General features: G+C 40.9%; 1 protein-coding gene across 6 annotated transcripts in view; it reads left to right on the top strand.

The window, feature by feature from the left end:
- LOC132823340 (transcription elongation regulator 1-like) overlaps positions 1 to 21,071 on the top strand; it is a 106,136-nt gene that overhangs the window by 13,039 nt on the left and 72,026 nt on the right. The gene's annotated exons all lie outside the window — the stretch shown is intronic.

Consider the following 21,071-nt stretch of genomic DNA (forward strand, 5'->3'; position numbering starts at 1 on the left):
GGTGAGAGTGCAGTAGGTAGATGGAGACTGGGGAAATGGTGATAGATCAGCGAGGAGGCTGGAGCGGATATTTGGGAATGAAGATGGACAGGTCATGAGGGCATTGTCGAGTTGGAAGGTTGGAACTGGGATAAGGTGGGGGAAAGGGAAATGAGGAAACTGGTAAAATCTACATTGATGCTGTGGAGTTGTAGGGTCCCAAGGGGGGAGATGAGGTGTTGTTCCTCCAGGTAGTTAAAGGGGGGCACAAAGTGTGTTTGAGTTTGCAAAAGTCAAGATGTCTCAAAAAAAAAATTAATGGTGTTGGGTATAATAACATGGATAGAGGATTGGCAAGCCATTCGGAAACAGAATAGGATAAATTGGTCGTTTTCAGGTTAGCAACATGTCGTCAGTAGAACTTAAGGTGGTGGTGCTGGGACATCAGCTATTTTCAATCCATATTTAGTGACTTTGAAGGAAGGGCTGACTGTTTTCTCAATACATTTTCTGACAGATAGAAAGATGGGCTGAAAAGCAACTTGTGTGGAGGATTCAGAGGGTTTGCAAAGGATTTAGATATGTGAATTGAGTGGCTCAAAATCTGGCAGATTATAATGTGGGAAAATGTGAAATTTCTAGTTTGACAGCAAGAATAGAAAGTGAGAGAAACTGCAGAACTTTGTAATACAGGGCATTTGTCCTTCTACATAAACAACAAAATGTTGGCATGCAGATGCAGCAAGGGGAACATGTTATATTGATCCTCAATGTAAAAAGGATAGTGTGTAATTTTGTTAAGACTTGTTCCAGCTGTATATCATGTTGAAGAGCCTGCTTGTAGAATGTTGTGCTCAATCTTTGCCTCTTTATTTGAGGAATATGCTTGCATTGGAAGTGGTGCAAAGAATGTTCTGTTGTCTGATTCATGGGAGGAATGGGTTGTCTTACAAAAAGGTTTGACCAGGATCTGTACCCATGGGGGGCCGTGATCCTCCTAAGCTGCATAGTTGAGCATCTGCTCAGATGGTCCATGCGTTGGATGCATTAAGTTGCGGTTCCAAAGATCCATGCAGTAGCAGGAAAAAAAGAAAGAATTAGAGGTAGCTTACTTCGATTTTTGAAGATATTAAGTTATTTTTTTCTTGGATTCTTACACACTTGATACAGCTGCATCACACCAACTGCTGTGAACAACAACCAAATTTAATTAAGCACTGTACAGTACAAGCTTTGGAGAAACCCTGAATACTCCTCGCCATGCTTGCGAGGCATGTCCAGGGAAGCTCCCACTGAAGAAAGGAAACAGTCCTTCCTTTGTACAAAATGTTTACATCATAGTTAGTTAGTAATGTCCACAAGACAATCCCTCAGCTATACTCTGCCACAGTGGTGGAGCTTAAAGATTATCTTATTGAAATGTAATGTAGGATAAGGTGAATGTTGAGAATATGCTGCACCCCAATTCTGACCAATCAGAATCTACCAGCATGTTCTGAGAATTAGGATTGACAGTTAACACCTCATGCTCCTGCGTTTAGGTTGAGCAATTCATCAACTTCATCAATACATTCCACCCCGACCTTAAATTCACCTGGACCATCTCTGACACCTCCTTCCCATTCCTGGACCTCTCCATCTCCATTAATGATGACCGACTTGACACTGTAAATTTTTACAAACCCACAGACTCCCATAGCTACCTGGATTACACCACTTCCCACCCTACCTCCTGCAAAAATGCCATCCCGTATTCCCAATTCCTCCGCCTTCACAGTTTCTGCTCCCAGGAGGACCAGTTCCACCACAGAACACACCAGATGGCCACCTCCTTTAGAGACCCCGCAATTTCCCATCCCACGTGGTTAAAGACGCCCTCCAATGCATCTCCTCCACGTCCCACCCCTCCCACGTAACAAGGATAGACACCCCCCCGGCTCATCTTCCACCCTACCAATCTTAGCATAAACCACATCATCTGAAGACACTTCCGTCACCTTCAAATGGACCCCACCACCAGGGATATATTTCCCTCCCCACCCATTTCCGCTTTCCGCAAAGACTGTTCCCTGTGTGACTACCTGGTCAGGTCCACGCTCTCTTCCCCCCCCCCCCCACCCCCACCTAAAAAAGCCCACCCTCCCTTCCTGGCATCCTCCCCTGCCACCGCAGGAATTGCAAAACCTGTGCCCACACCACCTCCCTCACCTCCATCCAGCACCCCAAAGGAGCCTTCCGCATCCATCAAAGTTTTACCTGCACATCCACCAAAATCATTTCTTGTATCCGTTGCTCCGGATGCGGTCCCCTCTACATTGGGGAGACTGGACACCTCCTAGCAGAGTGCTTTAGGGAACATCTCCGGGGCACCCGCACCAATCAACCACACCGCCCTGTGGCCCAACATTTTAACTTCCCCTCCCACTCTGCCGAGGACGTGGAGGTCCTGGGCTGTCTCACCACCGCTCCCTCACCACCTGATGCCTGGAGGAAGAATGCCTCATCTTCTGCCTCAGAACACTTCAACCCCATGGCATCACTGTGGATTTCACCAGTTTTCTCATTTCCCTTTCTCCCACCTCACCCCAGCTCCAACCTTCCAGCTCTGCACTGCCCTCATAACCTGTCTTATCTGCCTATTTTCCTTTCCACCTATCCATTCCACGCCCCCCCCCCCCGACCTATCACTTTCATCCCCACCTTCATTCACCCATTGTACTCCTGGCTACCTTCCCCCACCCTCCTCTCTGAACTATCACCTTCATTCCCACCCCCATTCACCTATTGTACTCTATGCTACTTTCTTCCCCCCCCCCCCCCCCCCCCCCCCCCCTCCAATTTATCCCACCACTCTGCAGGCACACTGCCTCATTCCTGATGAAGGGCTTTTGCCTGAAACGTTGATTTTCCTGCTCTTGGATGCTGCCTGACCTGCTGTGCTTTTCCAGCACCACTCTAATCTAGTTAACTGTCCTTGCTCTATCTCCAGGCCAATTATGGCCAAGCTGTACCCTCTTCTCTTTGTGTTGAAAGTGGGATGTCTCTTTTTCAAATCTGGTTTTTCATGATCTAGTTCTGATGAAAAGCTTCATCTTGTTTCCTTTTACTAATGGTTAAGTTCTGGATTATGAAGCATTTATTTACATAAAAAGACATAAGGGGGCTCTCATACAAGAAAGAGATGAGAGGCAATCTTTTCAGAAATTAGACCTTGGAGCTCTTTTTCCACTGAAGGCAGTGGAAGTTCAAGAATTGAATATGCTTGAGGTTGAGTTAGGCAGTTCCTTCGCTGGCAGGGAGCAGTGAGTTCTGGAGAACAGGCAAGTAAATGAATTTAATGTGAAATCCAATACACAATGACTATACTGAAAGACAGATGGATCAACTCCTACTTCACGTGAATTTTTGATCTTCACAAAAAGTCCACTGCTGCTGATAAGAGAAATGTGTTGCCAATGGTTTCCTCTTTGCACTTGTTGAATTGAATTTATTGTCATGTGTACTGAGGCACAGTGAAAAGCTTTGTCTTGTGAGCAATACAGGCAGACCACGTAGTTAAATAGCATAGATAGTAAATAATAGGTAAACAGCAGCAAAAACAAAAACACAGGTACAGGCAAATGCTAAGAGTTTGAAAGTCCATTCAGTATTCTGACAACAGTAGGGCAGGAACTGTCATGAAACCAGCTGGTTCCTGTGTTCACGCTGTGTATCTTCTCCCCGATGGCAGAGGCTGTTAAAAAAACGTTGCCAGGGTGGGGTGGATCTTTGAGAATACTGTCGACCTTTCCCTGACAGTGGGCTCTCCAATTGGGAGGTTGGCCTTTGTGATTGTCCGAGCTAAGTTCACCACTCTCTGTAACCGTCTCCAATCTTGAATGGTACAATTGCGATACCATGTGGTGATGTATCCAGACAGAATGCTCTCGATGGCACACCTATAAAGTTGGCAAGGGTATTTGCTGTCATGCCAAATTTCCTCAGCTGCCTGAGGAAGAAGAGGCATTGTCAGGCCTTTGTAACCAGTGCGACCACATGAAGAGTCCAAGAAAGGACAAATGCAAGACTGATAAATTTCAAATAATGACAACCATTTTTACGACAAGCAAAAAGATGCAAAACAGAGAGACTGCTATTAGGTGTGATTCTGTAGACAGGCAGCACTTGTTGAACAATCTTTGGCATTCTAACTGCACAAATGACTTGTTTAAAGACAATAATTAACCATGTAAGTTGACTGATTTTATGTTTGTTTGAAGTCATGGATATTTATACGCAAAGGCTGGTTTTCTGCAACCATAAGAAATGCACGTTTGCTGAATTACCCGGAAGACTAGAGAAGCTATTGTTCCATGTTATATACTCCATGGCAGAATCAGCAAATGAAAACAGACTTCCCAAACAACCAACACTTTTCTACTGCAGTGAATTGTGGTGAAACTAAATTGAGTATTGATCAATCTGTTGTCCATGTTGTGATGATCCAGCTTATCTTTGGTAGATACATCTAAAAATTTGGACATCAGAGATCAACATGAAATTGAAATTAGATACCAAAAGTAAGAAAGTAAAAGATACATTTAAAGTGGTAATGTGTGAGTTATATTCAAGCAGAATAGGGATATGTGGTTTTGATTTCTCGGTCATTTAAAATAAATAGTTCATGATTTGCAGTGGTGTAGAAAGTAGCTAAAGGCTTGACTTGGATCAGAAGTGATTTTGAAGTTTTGGTGAAGCTAACATCGAGAATATGATAAGCTCTAGATAGTTGAAAATCTGAAATTTAAAAAAATGTTTACAAAACTCAGCAGATCCAGCAGTACTTGTGGAGAGAAAAAAATGCTTGCTGTATGATCTTTTATCACAACTGGGGAGAGTTAGACATAGATGAGTGTTTGAGCACTTCTGATGGCATGAAGGACAAAACAGAAAGCCCTTGATAGGTGAAGGGTAGGTGTGATTAAATGAGACAATAGTTGAAGTCAAAGCAAAAAAAAATGTTTCCAGAGAAGGCATAAATGGTAGGCCCCTGAGTAGCTGTCTGAAAAAGACAACAGAGAATGAGCGAGCGAAAATACACGAAACAATAGAGAGGGGCTGGGCAGCAGCAATAATGACCGAAATTTGTTAAACCTGATGTGCATTCTGGGATGCTGTTTAAAAGTCCAGTCAAACAGTGAAATGCTGTTTCTTGGGCTTTGTCAGACCATTTCAGTAAGTCAAGGATACAGATCAGAAGGAAGCAACATTTGGAATTAACGTGATATGTGACTGGAAACCTGACGTCAGGTTAACTGATTGGAGGTATTCTGTTAAGGTTGTGACCCAGTCTGTATTTGGTTTTCCCATTGTAGAAAAATCAAATGATGAGTAATGCATATTATTTGCTAAGTTGAAAAAGGTGCAAGTAAATCACCGATTCATCTGGAAAGTGTGTTTGGTCCCTTAGATAGTGAAGAACACTTATGTTGTGTCTTCTGAATGCAATCTGAAAGGTGAGCTCAAGAAAGCCAGAGTTTTGGAGGTATTGCAGAGTTGATCAGAGTGTTATGGAGGGCATTCACTATGTTGCAATGGGAGAAAATAATGTTTTAATGACAGCATCATACTGGAAGGTGGAAATTTTGGAGGATGTTCTGCTGAATGGGAGGTAGTATCCCGTTCCCCCTTCAGTCGAAGCCAAACGCTCACCTTCATTTTCATTCCGGGCCTTGGAGGGAAAGAGAATGACTGCCCATGTGCACAGAGGCATGAGTTCATGGTCTTCTCTGGAAGAGCCGTTTCTTTATGAATTATATCGTCATTTACCTGGCAGAGCATCCAGATAAGGCAACATACATATTGATTGGGTGACTGTCACAATTGGCGAGCATCAACATTTAAGATTAAGCCATCTGCTGTTACACAATGAGTATTCTTAACTTGAATTGGCTTCACATAATGAATATTTTTCATCTTATTAAACTGAACTTGCATACTGAAATCTTTCAATATTGTTAAATGCCTCTGCATAATGAATGCTTTTCCACCTTGTAACCCATTACTCTTGCCTCCAGCACCCCATTGTTAACTGTAAGTTCTTATCTGATCAAAGTCATGCTCAGCTGAACCTCTTGTTTCACAAAACTCAAAACTTAACTCATTCCCTACCTGCTCATACCTATACACATTCTGAGGAGGTAATGTGGTAGAAACAGAAGGCAATGGGAATCTAATTATGGTTGAGCGGGAGGGGAAAATGAAAGCTCCAGTGCATGGCATGGGACACATGAGAGCCCTGGCAAATAGGGTGAGTTTTTGGGGTGGGAGAGAATGGTCATTTAAAGAACCACCCTGATTTTTTTGGAATTGGGAGCTGCATTGTCTTAACAGACAATGATCTGTGGAAAATTGCAAGAATGGAACAGACTTGTTTAAAGGCCTGACAGTGTAACTATGGGAGACAGGATAATTGTGAGAGTCAGTGGCTGATTAGTTGATCACTTAAACATAACTCTATCAGTCTCATACCTGAAATTTAAAGAGCCAAGTTTAAAGGAAAGCTGATCTGTGTGGAGAAACATGATCAAGAGAAGATACTTTGGGGTTAATATAGACATTAGAAATCCAGAGGTATCTCTGTTCAGCCACTAGATCTGAGGATTAGGGAAACTGTTTCATGTTAATGCTATCAAAAGAGTATAGAATAGTCTAGCACTGATTTTTTTTTCAGTCAGGTTGTTTTTATGTGATATAATTTTTCAAATGAACATTGTGGAACAGAAATCATGCTAACTTTTAAAAGAAGAACTTGTATTAGTAATAAATAGAATTTGGGATTATTGTTCAAAAATTTGATTGAACTCATTCTTGTAATTCATTTCATTGCTGATTCCTAGCCTAGTTGTGCATTATATTTCCCAACATTGCATTTCTTATTTCAAATTGTATTTTGCTCCCTTTAATATTACATAGTTCAGTAAATAGTGCATTTAACAAATTGAGTTCACGCAGTTACATGGGAAATTGTCCACAATTCAGTTCAGTGACTTAAATGTATTGACTAGGAGGGTGCAATAAAATTATCGTATGAAAGCTGAATGTTTTATAATCTTGAGCATAAATTCTCTCAAACAGTAATCACCTCTTTGGGGAATTTCTAATTGCCAAGAATGGGTGCCATGATTTTCCACCAGATATCAATATTGCTCACTTGTCAGAATCATAGAATTTGAGGAGGTCTTCAGGTCAGTTTGTCCATGTTGCATCTCTCAGAAGGTAGTTCATCTAGTTTAACTCTTGCTGCCTCACTGTAACCCTGTGAAAATGTACTTATTTTCTGTATACTTAACTTGCTGGCTTGTAAAAGCCATGGTTGTTTCTACTCCACCAGAGTTGAAGGTAGTGCATTCCAAATCCAACACATTCACTGGAAAGATGTTTTCCTTTGTATGCCATTGCTTTATTTCTGATGAAGGGCTTTTGCCCGAAACGTCGATTTCGCTGCTTGTTGGATGCTGCCTGAACTGCTGTGCTCTTCCAACACCACTGATCCAGAATCTGGTTTCCAGCATCTGCAGTCATTGTTTTTGCCATTGGTTGTTTGGCGCTAGGTTATTGTACTTTGTTTCCCACTCTCCCCCACTCTCTCTCCCCCCTCTTTAAAAAGAAAAATGTTTTTATTATTTTCATATCAAAGTAGATACATCTGTAATTTTTAGTTAGCATTCCATCTACCAAATTTTACTCCGTGTCAGCCTCCCTGAAGCTTCTTTAAGAATCTTTGCTGCATCCTCACCATTCTCCTCCCTTCTACCTAGTTTTGTCATCTACAAATTTGCCTTTCATAAATCCCTGCTGATTCTGTCTGATCTTGTCACTGTTTTCCAAGTATAGTTCTTTTCCACCTTTTATACTGGATTCTGACATGTACTCACTATGGATGTCAGGCTAAGGGTTTAGAATTCTCTGTTTTCTCTCTGCTTCATTTTCTAAATAGTTAACATGAGTTACGCTGTAATCAAAAGGAACAGCTTCTTTAATCTGCCACATAACTGAAGTCCTTTATTCCTGAATTTGTTCTCCTAAATTCTTCCTGCACACCCTCTAAATCTTTGTTAACCTGTCAACGCTCGTGTCTACCAATCAACGCTTTCATCACTGTTGGAATCAGGACTTTGATTTAATTTTGTCTCAGAAAATCTCAAGATATCACATGTTTTTACTTCTTACCTGTGTAGAGAATTGGACACTGCTCCATTTCAGGCCAAGCCTGAGTTATATAAAAATGCAACAGAACTTCCTTTCATTTGTATTCCGTGAATCCCAGGATGTCATTTTTTTTTATAATCACTTTGTCACCCTGCTCTTCCACCCTCAACAACTTCCGCGTGCATGTATGTACACGCGCACACGCACACGCACTTCAGTTCTGCACCCCTTTAGAATTTGATACATTATATTTGTTAGCCTTTTGTTTTGTATCAAAGTACATTTACAGGTGAAATTCAGTGCAGTGAAATATGAAGTCATGCATCATTCCATCTCACCAGCCCGTGTCCTCAAGAAACCTATTGTTATCCTCCTCACAGTTAGTAATTTAAGATTGGATTAGATTAGATTCCCTACAGCGTGGAAACAGGCCATTTGGCCCAACAAGTCCACACCAACCCTTGAAAGAGTAACCCAACCTCTGACTAATACACCTAACACACTATGGGTAATTTAGCATGGTCAGTTTACCTGACCTGCACATCTTTGGACTATGGGAGGAAACTGGAGCACCAGGAAGAAACCCACGCAGACACAGGGAGCATGTGCAGTTGTCCGAAGTTGGAATCGAACCTGAGTCCCTGGTGCTGTGAGGCAGCCGTGCTAACCACTGGGCCACCATGCCGCTCTCATTGTGAACTTTTTGATCATCTGCAAATTTTCAAGGTGTCTCATCAACCCACGTCATCAGTATGTATCAAAAGAAGCAGTATCCAAGTACTAACCCCGAAGAATCCTGCTGTTTCTCTTCCTTTCTCAAAAATAAAACATGACTCTTGTCTGCAATTTTGTATTTGTCCTGTCACAGTAACTTCTATTCCATGGGCTTCAACTTGGACAGAACACCAGAGTAATGTTCAATATGAGATCAATATTGCTTTCTTGTGATTTCGAACAAGTTTTGTTGAGCTTACTAAATTTTGTTTCGATGTTAATGCCACTGTCTCACTTCTAACGTGCGTTCGTGTTAACCAATCAACTCTTTCATCACTGTTGGAATCAGGACTTTTGATTTAATTTTGTCTCAGAAAACCTCAAGATAGCACATGTCTAAACTTTTGTTCTTAGCAACCATCTTCAGTATTTTCAAGTTGTCATTCAATTATTTTCAAAGATTTTCTCAAGTTTAATTTTTGAATATGTTCCATTGCTTATCTGAATGTTTGCTGAGTGACGCTCTGAGTGCATGGGAGCAACAGGTGATTTTTTTTTCCCCTGAAATTCCCATTTGCTCAGGACAATTCACTTTCTGGTCTGGCTAATCCAAGAAAAGTCACAATGAGAAGTGAAGTGGAGTAAAATGGTGAGGAGCTGCTCCTTGTAGAGTGGTTAACGTGTACACTGTTGCTGGTGGTCTCATAATAACCCTATTGGCAACAGATATGGATGGTAAACAATTTGCAATTGGAAGAACAGCTCATCTCCCAAGTAAATGCATGCATATAAAAAGGAGTTGCTAAAGGAGTGGTGTGCTAAGCAATGTATGGACTGAGGAGAGCGCAGCCATAGGTAGAAATCCAGTTGAGATAAAAGGTCTCTGAACTCGACATTAGTTAAGTTTTTCTCTCCACAGATGCTCTTAGACCTGCTAAGTTTCTTGAACACTTGTGGTTTTAAACTTTCCTGACTTGGAGGCTTTGCAAATTCTAGGGATCCAAAACTTCTGAAATGACTGGTTCCCCTGAACTGAGTTTGGTAAAACATTGATACCTCCACGAGGATAAACTATGGGAAGTTGGTGGTATAGTGGTCATATCACTGGAGTTGTAAACCAGTTACATTTATTGGAACAAGTGTTCACATCCCACCATGGCAAAGGGTGGAATTTGAATTTAATAAAGAAAATCTAGAATGAAAAGCTAGCACAGTGGTGACCATATAATCATTGTTCATTATTGTGAAAACCTACTTGTTCACTCATGCCATTTAGGAAATAAAATCTGCCATCTTTACCTGGTCTGGCATATATGTGACTCCAGACTCAGCAATGTGGTTGATTCTTAACTGCTCTCTGCTTTCACAGCAAGTGATGCTCACATCGCATGAAGGAATTGAAACTTGTAAAATAACTGTGTACTGACTGTGTTCCGAAGTTAAATTTTATCTAATTATTTGAATGTTTTTATTCTGCTAGTCATAACCTTAATGACATATGAATTTTATTCATAAACATTGAGGGGTTTGTCCCAGGCACCTTATTACTCCTCTCATACTTTCTTAAAAAAAGCTTCACAGAAGTGACCCATGTTTATCTGCCTGCGTTTTAAATTCCAAATCTGAATTTATGTACATTAAAATCTTTTTCTTAGAGGACAGATTTTTAACTTGTCTTTTTAGCAATGCACAGGACAACAGATTATGAAATGCCTGCTGCCAGTAGGTTTGCAGAATGTAAGCAAATGTCATGTTGCACCAATTTACTACTTTTTTGCTATCATTTTAAAACTCCTGTTAACTCTCACACTGGTAGAATTCTGCCTGAGTTTGGCCTCTGTTTTGTTATTAAAATTCTAGAACTCAATATGACTATGATAGGACTTTCAGTACAGAGTTGTTCCACATTAATCATCTCCAGCACTCATTGAGAGTTGAAATTTGTAATGTGACAAGTTTTACAGCGTTTAGAAGCTGCATCTGTTTTAATATGGCTCCATTAATATTGCAGTTGACAGCCATTAACACATTTGGAAAAAATTGTAATGTGAGCAGATGGCCTATGAGCTATGTTGACTGCATGCCTCATTTGCACCTCTTAAATACTTCAATTAACAATTAGAAAACGGCTCATAGAGATGCCATTTAAGATCTTCCTTTGTAAAATGTTAACATCTGAGGAAGTTGCAGCACAATTATCTATTTTTTAAAAATCTTGCACTACAAGTAGCACACATTTTGACACATGGTGAATTATACCCATGCGCTGTCCTTGGAGATTTAATTCCTCAAAGATTATTTTAAGGCTTTTCGATTGAGGTAAAATCGAAAGGTATTGTCATCTGATCAAAGCTGTAGGTCATCGAAAGCCTATAACACTAAAGCTTTAGAAGCAGATTATAGAGTATTTAGCCCATTGAATCTGTTCTTCCATGGAATGAGATCACTGCTGATCTGATCATCATCAATTCCACTTTGTTGCGTTAACCTGATCACTTTTGATCCCATTACTAGTTAAGAGTTGATCTCAGCCTTGAATATGCTTGATGTGGCCTCAACAGTCGTGTGCACTGAAGAATTCCACCAATTAAGTACACATTTGAGAGAAGAAATTCCTTTATCTATTTTAAATGGCGAGACACTTTTATAACTAATAATAATCTGGAATTACAAATCTACTGATGATCATGAAGCTATTGTCGATTGTCAGAAAAACCTACCTGGGTTCACTAATGTCCTTCAGGGAAAGAAATCTGCTATCCTCACCTGGTCTGGCCTACATTCGTTCTTGACGCACAGCAATGTGGTTGACTCTCAGTTGCCCTCTGAAATGGCCTAAAGGTGGGTTATACCTGAAATGCTGATTTCTCCACCTCCTGATGCTGTGTGACTTGCTGTGTTCTTCCAGCCTCCTGCCTGTCTATGTCAGATTCCAGCATCTGCAGTTTTTTTTTGTCTCTGAAATGGCCTAGCCAACCTTTCACTTGTCCCAGTTGCTACAGAGTCTTAAAGAAGTGAAACCACATGGATCACCTGGCTTCAATCTAAGCACTGGAAAAGAGAATGGCAGAAATAGCCCTATTGACCCTGGAGAGTCTCCTCTAACATCTGGAGGTCTAGTGCCAAAATTGGGAGAGTTGTCTCTCAGACAAATAAACAACAGCCTAACATAGTCATTCTTACGAAATCATACCTGACAGACAATGTCCCAGACACCACCATCACCATCTCTGGATTGTCCTGTCTCACTGGCAGGACAGACCCAACAGTGATGCTGCCATTGTGGCATACAGTCGGGAGGCAGTTACTGTGGGAGTCCTCAACATTGTTTCCATATCCCGTGAAGTCTCTTGGCTTCTGATTAAAGATGGACAAAGAAAATGCCTGCTGATTACCACATAACTTCCTCCCTTGGCCAACAAATTGGAATTCCTCCATGTTGAGCAGCACTTAACATACTGAGGATGGCAAGGTCACAAAATGCACTCTGGATGGGTAATTTAGTCTTCACCACACAGAGTGGCTCGGCCGCAGTACTACTGGTGAAGTCGGTCAAGTTCTAAAAGACATAGCTGCTATACTAGGTCTCTATCAAGTGGTGAGGGAACCAGCAAAAGGGAAAAACCTCATCCTTACCAATCTGCCGGCTGCAGATGTGTCTGTCCACCACAATATTGGGAAGAGTGATCACTGCACAGTCCATATGGAGACAAAGTTCTCCCTTTGCATTGAGAATAACTTCCATTGCGTTGTGTGGCATTATCACAGAGATAAATGGAACAGACTTTGAACAGATCTAACAACTCAAGACCAGGGATCCATGAGGTGCTGTGAACCATCAACAACAGCAGAATTGTAGTCCAGCACAATCTGTAACTCCATGGCCTGACCATGTCACCCACTCACCCATTACCATCAAGCTTGGGGCTCAACTATGGTCCTGTGGAGATTGATAAGGGCATTCCAGCACCCAGCTTACCTGAAAACAAGGTGTCAACCAAGTGAAGCTACCAAATTTGACTACTTGCTTGCCAATAGCATAAGCAACAAATGATACATTGTTATGACACGGACTAATCCCTTCCACTAACTTAAACCATGCACGCAGAAAAGCTCAAATTGCCTCTTTATCTGTTAAAGTATGAGTGACAGAGAACTACCCAAATGCCACTATTTAAAGAAAAAAATTAACTTTAAAAATTATTCTTTAATTACAACAGAGAACATTAAACAATAACTATTTATAACTGTAAGCCTCCTTTGTCTTAACGATTTATCTACCTCCCACTCCATAACAATATACTGATTCGATAAAGCCCTACAAAATTTGCAGCAAATCAATTTTCAAAACCAGGTGTCGCCTTTGTATGTTGAACTTCCTCTGTCTCTAGATTTCCCCCGGTCGTCTTCAATCTTCTACTGCAAAGATGTTTCATGTGAAAAAGGTACCTTTTAGGGAGAGGGTCTGCAGGCCTCCTATTGACAGCAGTAGGTGTTCTATGTCTTTGGCCAACTGTTCAAAATACCGGCTTTTTATACCCCAAAACATCAGATCATCTCATAGGTGATGTTGTCAAAACAGTCAAACTCAAATTTCATTAGGTTTCAGTGTCTTGGGGCTGGTTGAATTTGAATGGTTGTGAGTTACAGCTCAAATGTTACATTTTCACATTGTCCAGTAACTCTGAGCCTGCACTCAGTCTCATGACAGCTTTTCAATTTTAACTCTCTCTTAAAGGTATAGTACAGGCCTTCAATTCCGCAACATAGACAGAGATAGCGATCCCACAGCCAACCGATCAGATCTAAGCTCTAGTCCTGCCACATCCAGTTATGAATAGTGGTGAACAGTTCAACAACTACAGGAGCAATCTCCTTAAATATATCTGTCGTTAATGATGGAAGAGTCCAACACACTGGTGCAAAAGATAAACCTGAAGCTTTCACAGCAACCTTCAGCCTGAAGTCAATGATCCATTTCGATCTCCTTCAGTGGTCCCCAGCATTTACATACCAGTCTTCAGTCATTTCGATTCACTCCACGTGATATCAAGAAACTGTTTGAGACACTGAATAATGCAAAGGTGATGAGCCCTGACAACATTCTGGCAGTAATACTGAAAATTCTGCTTCAAAACTTGCAGCTCCCTAAGACAAGTTGTTCCAGGACAGTTAGAACACTAGCATCTACTTGGCAATGTGGAAAGTTTCCCAGGCATGTCCTCTACATAAAAAGCAGGACAAATCCGACTCCAGCCAATTAACGCCCATCAGTCTACTCTGGATCTCCAGTAAAAAGTGGAGAGTGTCATGAATAGTGCTGTCAAGTCACACCTGTTCAGCAATAACTTGCTCACTGGCACCCAGTTGGTTCCGCCAGGGCCAGTCAACTCCTGATGGTTCAAAAATGGAAAAAAGAGCTGAATTCTAGAGGTGGAGTGAGCATGACAGTCCTTGACATCAAGGCTGCATTTGACTGAGTGTGGCATCAACAAACCATGGCAACTGTTGAATCAGTGGGTATGGGGGGGAAAAACTCTTACAGGTTGGACTTAAACCTACCACATAGGAAGGTGGTTGTGAGTGTCAGAAGACAGTTGTTTCCTCTGCAGGGCATCTCTGCAGGTGTTCCTCAGGTTAGTGTCCTCGGCAGAACCATCGTCAGTTGCTTCATCTGTGACCTTCCCTCCAAAAAAAAGTTTAGAAGTGGAGATGTTCAGTACCATTCATGACTCCTCAGATGCTGAAGCAGTATATATTCAAATACAACAAAGTCTGGACAGTATCCAGGTTTGGGCTGTCAAGTGGCAAGTAACATTCACACCACACAAAAGCCAAGCTATGACCTTCTCCAATAGGGGAGAAGCTAACCATCCCTGACATTCACTGAATTATACCCCTCCCACCCCTGTTAACATCTTGGGGGGGGTACCATTGACCAGAAACTCAACTGGACTCACCACATCAACATACGATGGCTACAGGACTAGATCTGAGGCCAGGTGTACTACAATGAGTAATTCATCTCTTGATTCCCCAAAGCATGCTCACCATCTCCAGGGCATAAGTCAGGAATGTGATAGAATATTCACCACTTGCCTAGGTGGACGCAGCTTGACACCATCTGAAACAAAGCAGTTGGCTTCACTGGTGCTGCATCCACAACCACTGATTTCCTCTTATACTGAGTGTGTAGTAGCTACAAGATGCAGCACAGAAAGTGGTCGAAGATCCTCAGACACTAACCTCCAACCCCATGACCACTTGCATCTAGTAAGGGCAGCAAGTACATGGGAACAACACCACCTTCCAGTTCCCCTCAAGCCATTCACCACCCTGACTTGGAAATAAATTGCCACTCCTTCACTATTGCTTGGTCAAAATCCTGGAATTCCTTCCCACGTGGCATTGTGGGTTTCCCTTCAGCAGATGAACTGCAATGGTGCAAGAACACAGCTCATCACCACCACCTTCTCAAGGGCATATAGGGACAGGATGGCCAGCCAGTGATGCCCACATTCAGCAAATAAAAATTTAAATGAATGATACCGTATTCTGAGACTATGTGCTGTGATCCTAGATTGTCCTACAAGAGGAAACAATATCTTCGAATCTATCCTGTCAAACCCAATCAGGATATGTTTAAATAATGTCTCCTCACATTGATCTGAATTCCAATGAACCTCTACCCCTACTGCTAAGTGCGAAAACCTCCGTCCAAGGCAGAAAGAACTCGCAGTTATGTGCTGTCACTTATGCTGTCCAGACTGTCTGAAAAACATTTCACAGCAAAAGATGGAGTTTGTTTTCTGCATAATGTAAATCCAATTGTGCACCAAATACTTTGTGACAGCAACCTGAACATCTATTTCATTGATGTTGATTGAATTGGTAAGTATGGCCATGACACTGGGGAGAATACCTTTACTCATTGTCGCAAAGTGCTGTGAGATCTTTTACATGCACCTGGAGGAGAAAAGCAGCATTCATTTTGGTGCCTCATGATAAACAGCACCTCCCATGATAGCTGCTGCTGCTGTGTCAGCCAGGGCTGCAGGCAGCCTTTGTGCCACAGAGCAGTGATGGGAAGTGGAGGTGGAAAAGCAGCTGAGGTTTTCACTTCATTTTGCTGTTTGCTAAAATGTTTTTGTTGGCATTGAGTAAGATCAAGCTCAACTGAAATTCCACGAAAGATGCACACACACCCTACCATCTACTAGAAATAACTGTTGAGCCTCAGCTTGCAGAATACTCCATTGGGGAAGTATCAAGAGACAGGAGTTTCAGTGAAACCATGTTCCAGCAGCAATCAGTGCCTTCAGGAGCGGGAGAGAACTTTGAAAATCAAATAAGAAACTTGACTTATTTAACGTGATGATGGCTTCAGCCCTGTATCAAGGGGAGTAATGACTTATTTTATATGTGCTGTTAAACTGTAACAGGTAGATTTCACGTTATGATTACCCTGTAGTGGATCTTAGTCTTTTTAGTTTTTGTTACTCTCCTTCCTCCCATCTCCATCTCACCCCATACTCTGTGCCATGTGGCAAAACATTTTGTTCACTCAATGCTGTCATGCCAGAAGGATGCATCAAAAAAATTCTCTACTGTTCAATAAATGACTGTGACAATGTTGCCTGTTGTGAAGATAATATATTGTATTTCCGTTTTTCTCAACCAGTGGGACGTGAAGGTCATCGAGGTGGGACCTCAAGAATTGACATGCATGCCAAGGAAATGTAGCCACAGGCTTCTTATTAATGTTTCAATGAATATCTTATTTTGATTTGGCTTTAATTTAACAATAAAACTGATTCGGAGCAAAATCATTGTAATATTTAATGTGCTTAAAAATTGTCATTAATAGTTAATACAATATTAATGTGCAAGTAAATATAAAATAGTACTCCTTGGAAAAATGCCCATTTTGTTTATAAACGTGGTGAAACCAAGATTTCGAGACAAAGGGAGAACTGATGCTCTGGTTTGCTGATATATTTGACCAGGCAGCAATGGATTTCATTTTTCTTCAGTTGGGATGATCAATGGGAAAAAATAGTTGTGATTTTGATCTTTAGCTGCTTTGTGTGTTGCCATGGCTCTGAATCCAAACATTTATTTGGAAGTGGGGAAGCTAAAATTTTGAAATGGCGTGCAAATTCTACTTGAGCATAATGACTATGAATATGAATAAAACATGAATGGTGTGTCACAAGATCTCTGCTTTTCCTTAACTTTTTGGCAATTATAGATTATACTGCTTTGTTCAAGAAATCTGTTGGCAAGATTAGAATTTAAGATTATTTCCTAGATCTCCTCCGAGTGATAATTTGAGAAGGGTCTTGTCATTGGTTATTTAGCTACAGAGGTATTAGAACGGAATATCATTTCTTCAACATCTTTCACCCAGTTATGTATCATTACAAGTTTTGGTCAATGGCCAGTGGGCCAGAAGCCCAGGCAACTCCATTCTGCATGTGTTTTTATTTCTTAATGACTGTTTGTGAAAAATTGAGAGTCTCGATGTTTGGATGGGTTCTTGCTGCATTGATGGCTAAATCCTAAATCAAAACACTAAGAGAATTTTGTGTTGACAGCTTGAAATTTGCACAAATCAATGAGAGCATTGATTTCAATAATGTATTTGACCCCTCAAGCCTCTGAGCCACCTAAAACTGCCAGGTTGCACTTCTACCAAGAGTGGTGTTTTGCTTTCTCTTTTCCTCTGCGTGTATATGAAGCTAATGAACGTAAATATGGTCACAAGTAAATCCGCTACAGTCACTCAATGTTTTCAGCAATCATGCCCAAAAATATGTGTGCATAAATAAATAGGAACTGTGCCATTAATGTATGGCATTGACATGTACCAAGCTGCGTGCATTGGCAGGCCTTTACAGTTGCTGTGGGATGCAAATGCTGGATCTTGTTAAGATCTCATGCCTGTACATGGCTATGTGCAAAATTTCATCTATTTTTGCTAGTATCTTAGAATTATGCTGATTTGTTCTATGGGATTTGTTAACAGTGTTATCTTTTTGATGGATATTACTTGGATTTCATCCAAGCAACACTTTGTCAAATGTCTTGTTTCGTGCATTATTTGACCAAGAGGCATTAGGATGAAACTTAATATTGACATCTTTTGACATGTATGTATGCATTTTCACTCTCAAAACTGGATAGGTATCAAAATTGGTAACCTGAATGTTTTTATTTCCTTCATGAGTACAAATATTAAAGCATGTTGAAAGATTCATTGTTGACTCAGCTGTGATTAATTAGAATGCCACAGACAAAGAATCCATGAAGACAGTTGAAATCTGCATGATGTGATCTCAGAAGGGAGTGGAATTTCCCACCAGGATTTGGGAATCTTGATCTTCACATAGGCTTCTTCTTTCCATTTACTGAGATAACTCCATATCCGAGGGTTGCAAGTAATTCTTGAAAATCTGTTTTCTTGTTCAGAACGTTGAGTTGTTTAATTTTTCATACTTGAGAGCCAACAGAGCTGATGTTTTTGATTGTTACGAACCCTTCCTTCTACTTTCTTTGCTTGATGTAACAAGACTCTACCAGGCTTTCCAGTCACTTTCCCAGTTTCTGCTGTCCCTTTCTCCCTTTAGTACAATGTTGTGTAATGTTGCACTGTGAAGGAGGCTCCCGAATATGATATTTTGATGGTTACTGAACAATATTCTAGTAGAATTCTGTTTTACTAGCTGAGTGCTGCTCATGGAGGATTTGCTGCATATAGAACTTTGGCCAGACCTTGAGAAAGTAATCAGGTTGATTTCTTGTTCAAGTCAGTGGTGGGTTTGGTGTCTAACTACCTTTTGTAGCATCTCAAATTCTGCAAGAAAGACTGATTTATGTGTGATGCAAATGATTGGAACATCCTACTTTTTCAAATAGGATCTTTAAAAACAACTGGCACTGTTTCTCTATCAAGCTGCCAACAGGCTTCAAGTAATACCAAAATGATATAAGCTTATTGTTTACCTCTAGACTGGACATAGAACATTTCCACTGCTGATTTGTTGTTGGAATCACTCACATTAGAGAAGTGACTACAGTAGAAAATAATTCAAGTGTATGGGATGACCTGGAAAAGGTGGTAAAGTTCTAAATAGAAGTCCTGTTATAAACATTTAAATTGACTCCCTCCTTGTTTAGACTTTTCCTAATGTGTCTGTTTCTCTGTATTGGAAATGTGTTTTTGAACGTTTGAGAAAGCAATGCTTTGAACATTGTCCCAATCATGGAATGTATTGAATTAGACAAGCTCAGGTATTCCTGATGTGAAGCAGTGCTCCACAGGAACATTATTGAGGGCTCACTTTGAATGTAAATACAGCTTGGAACTTTAGACGAAGTTTTGCTAATGTTATCTCCATGTAGAGCCTGTTTCGAGAGACCAAGGATGCCACGATTGTCGAATAAAAATTGACACTGACTTGAGATAATAGGCACGATGACTGAAAGTTTAGTCGTAAAAGTAGTTTTAAGGAGTATCTTAAAGGGAGAGAGGAAGATGGGTTTCAGAAAGCATTCTAAAACCTAGGATCTTGATAGCTGAGGTATTGATGAGCAGTGAAACTTTAGGATGTGATGAAGTGCGGAGTTGAAGTTGAAGGAATGTAGATTTAGGAGAGTTGCCATTTGCCTTTCTGATGAGATAATCACAGATCTTGGATTATTGAACAAAAGCACCCTTTAGAGAGAACTGAAGACTCATTTTTGCTGATTGTGAACTTCCTTTTAACCTGGCAGGCAATTATTTTTCCTCAGCTGGAAGTTTTCTCCCATCTCCTTATCTGAAATTCTGAAAATAATTGTGTAAATATTTATCATGAGCCACAGATACACAACTATTTATCTGAAATTCCGAAATCTGAATTTTTCTTTATGAAAAGTGGAGGGTCGTTTTGGTGTGCGAACACGAGACCCAACTCCACACCAACTCTAACCACGTCACTCAGGTGTGATGTGGCTGTATGGCCCAGCACTGACAGGCATCAATTGTGTCTCAGGGCTTGTGCTATTTACACGTGCATCCGCTGTTAGGTAATTTTAAAAATTTCACTGTGAAAATGTCATTTATTCTGAAATTCGAACAATTCCGAAAAACCAACTGGCCCCAAGGATTTTGGATAAAGGATTGTGTACCTTTTGTACATTCACATTTAATTTGTTTGTAGTAACTGTTAGTCAGTGATTCCAAACTTGAGAAATTTGAGAGCTTCATTGAGAATATCACATCTAAAATCGGTCTTTACTTCATACATGCATTTCAGACGATGTTGATTATGTTCAGAAATTGAGGTGTTTATCCTCTAACATTTGAAAATCAACAATGGCATGTGATATGTCTAGCTCTCAAATACAGTAACTGAGGTTTTTGTTTGACCCTTGGACTCCATACAGTTACCTAGATATGGAAAATGAAGAGACACTGCGCTTCATAGGAAGCAAGGTATTGTTTTGGGTGACATGCTTTGCCTCGATGTCAAGCCTGAGGTACAGGGCCAGTGACTTAACAGGATTTTATGCCTTTTGGTTGGACCAACAGCCACCCGCAGCTAGTTTGCACCTCCAAAACGTTCTTGAAACTTAATCTTAAGTTGTAAACTATCGCACCACATGAAGACCCTTGTATCCGTGCCAGCTTTTTGAATAGAATCCCGACAGTGTGGAAACAGGCTCTTCAGCCCAACAAGTCCACACTGACGCTTTGAAGATTAACCCACCCAGACCCATTCCCCTATATTTACCCCTGACTAATGCACCTAACCTAGGCATCCCTGATCACTATGGGCAATTTAGCACGGCCAATTCACCTAACCTGCTTCTGGAGGAAACCGGAGCACCCAGAGGAAACCCACGTTATCAAGTACTTATTACTCCAGTCCCAAATTCTAGTACTTAACCTTTTAGGCTATAGTGTTTGAAGTGCACATCTAAATTACTTAAAAACAACTTGAGTTCTTGCCTCCGCCGCCTTTTAGGCAGTGAGTTCCAGATATCCAGCACCCTCTGGTGAATTTTGTTTTCCCTCACATTCCCTCTAAACCACCTGCACCGTAAAACTGTGCCCTCAGTTATGGAAAAATTTGTGGAAAAAGTTTGTTCCTATCTACCAAATCCATGTTCTTCCAAACTTTGAATGCCTCAGTCAGCTTCCC

The sequence above is a fragment of the Hemiscyllium ocellatum genome, chromosome 16 (assembly GCF_020745735.1).
Source record: "Hemiscyllium ocellatum isolate sHemOce1 chromosome 16, sHemOce1.pat.X.cur, whole genome shotgun sequence".
Taxonomy (NCBI): Eukaryota; Metazoa; Chordata; class Chondrichthyes; order Orectolobiformes; family Hemiscylliidae; genus Hemiscyllium; species Hemiscyllium ocellatum.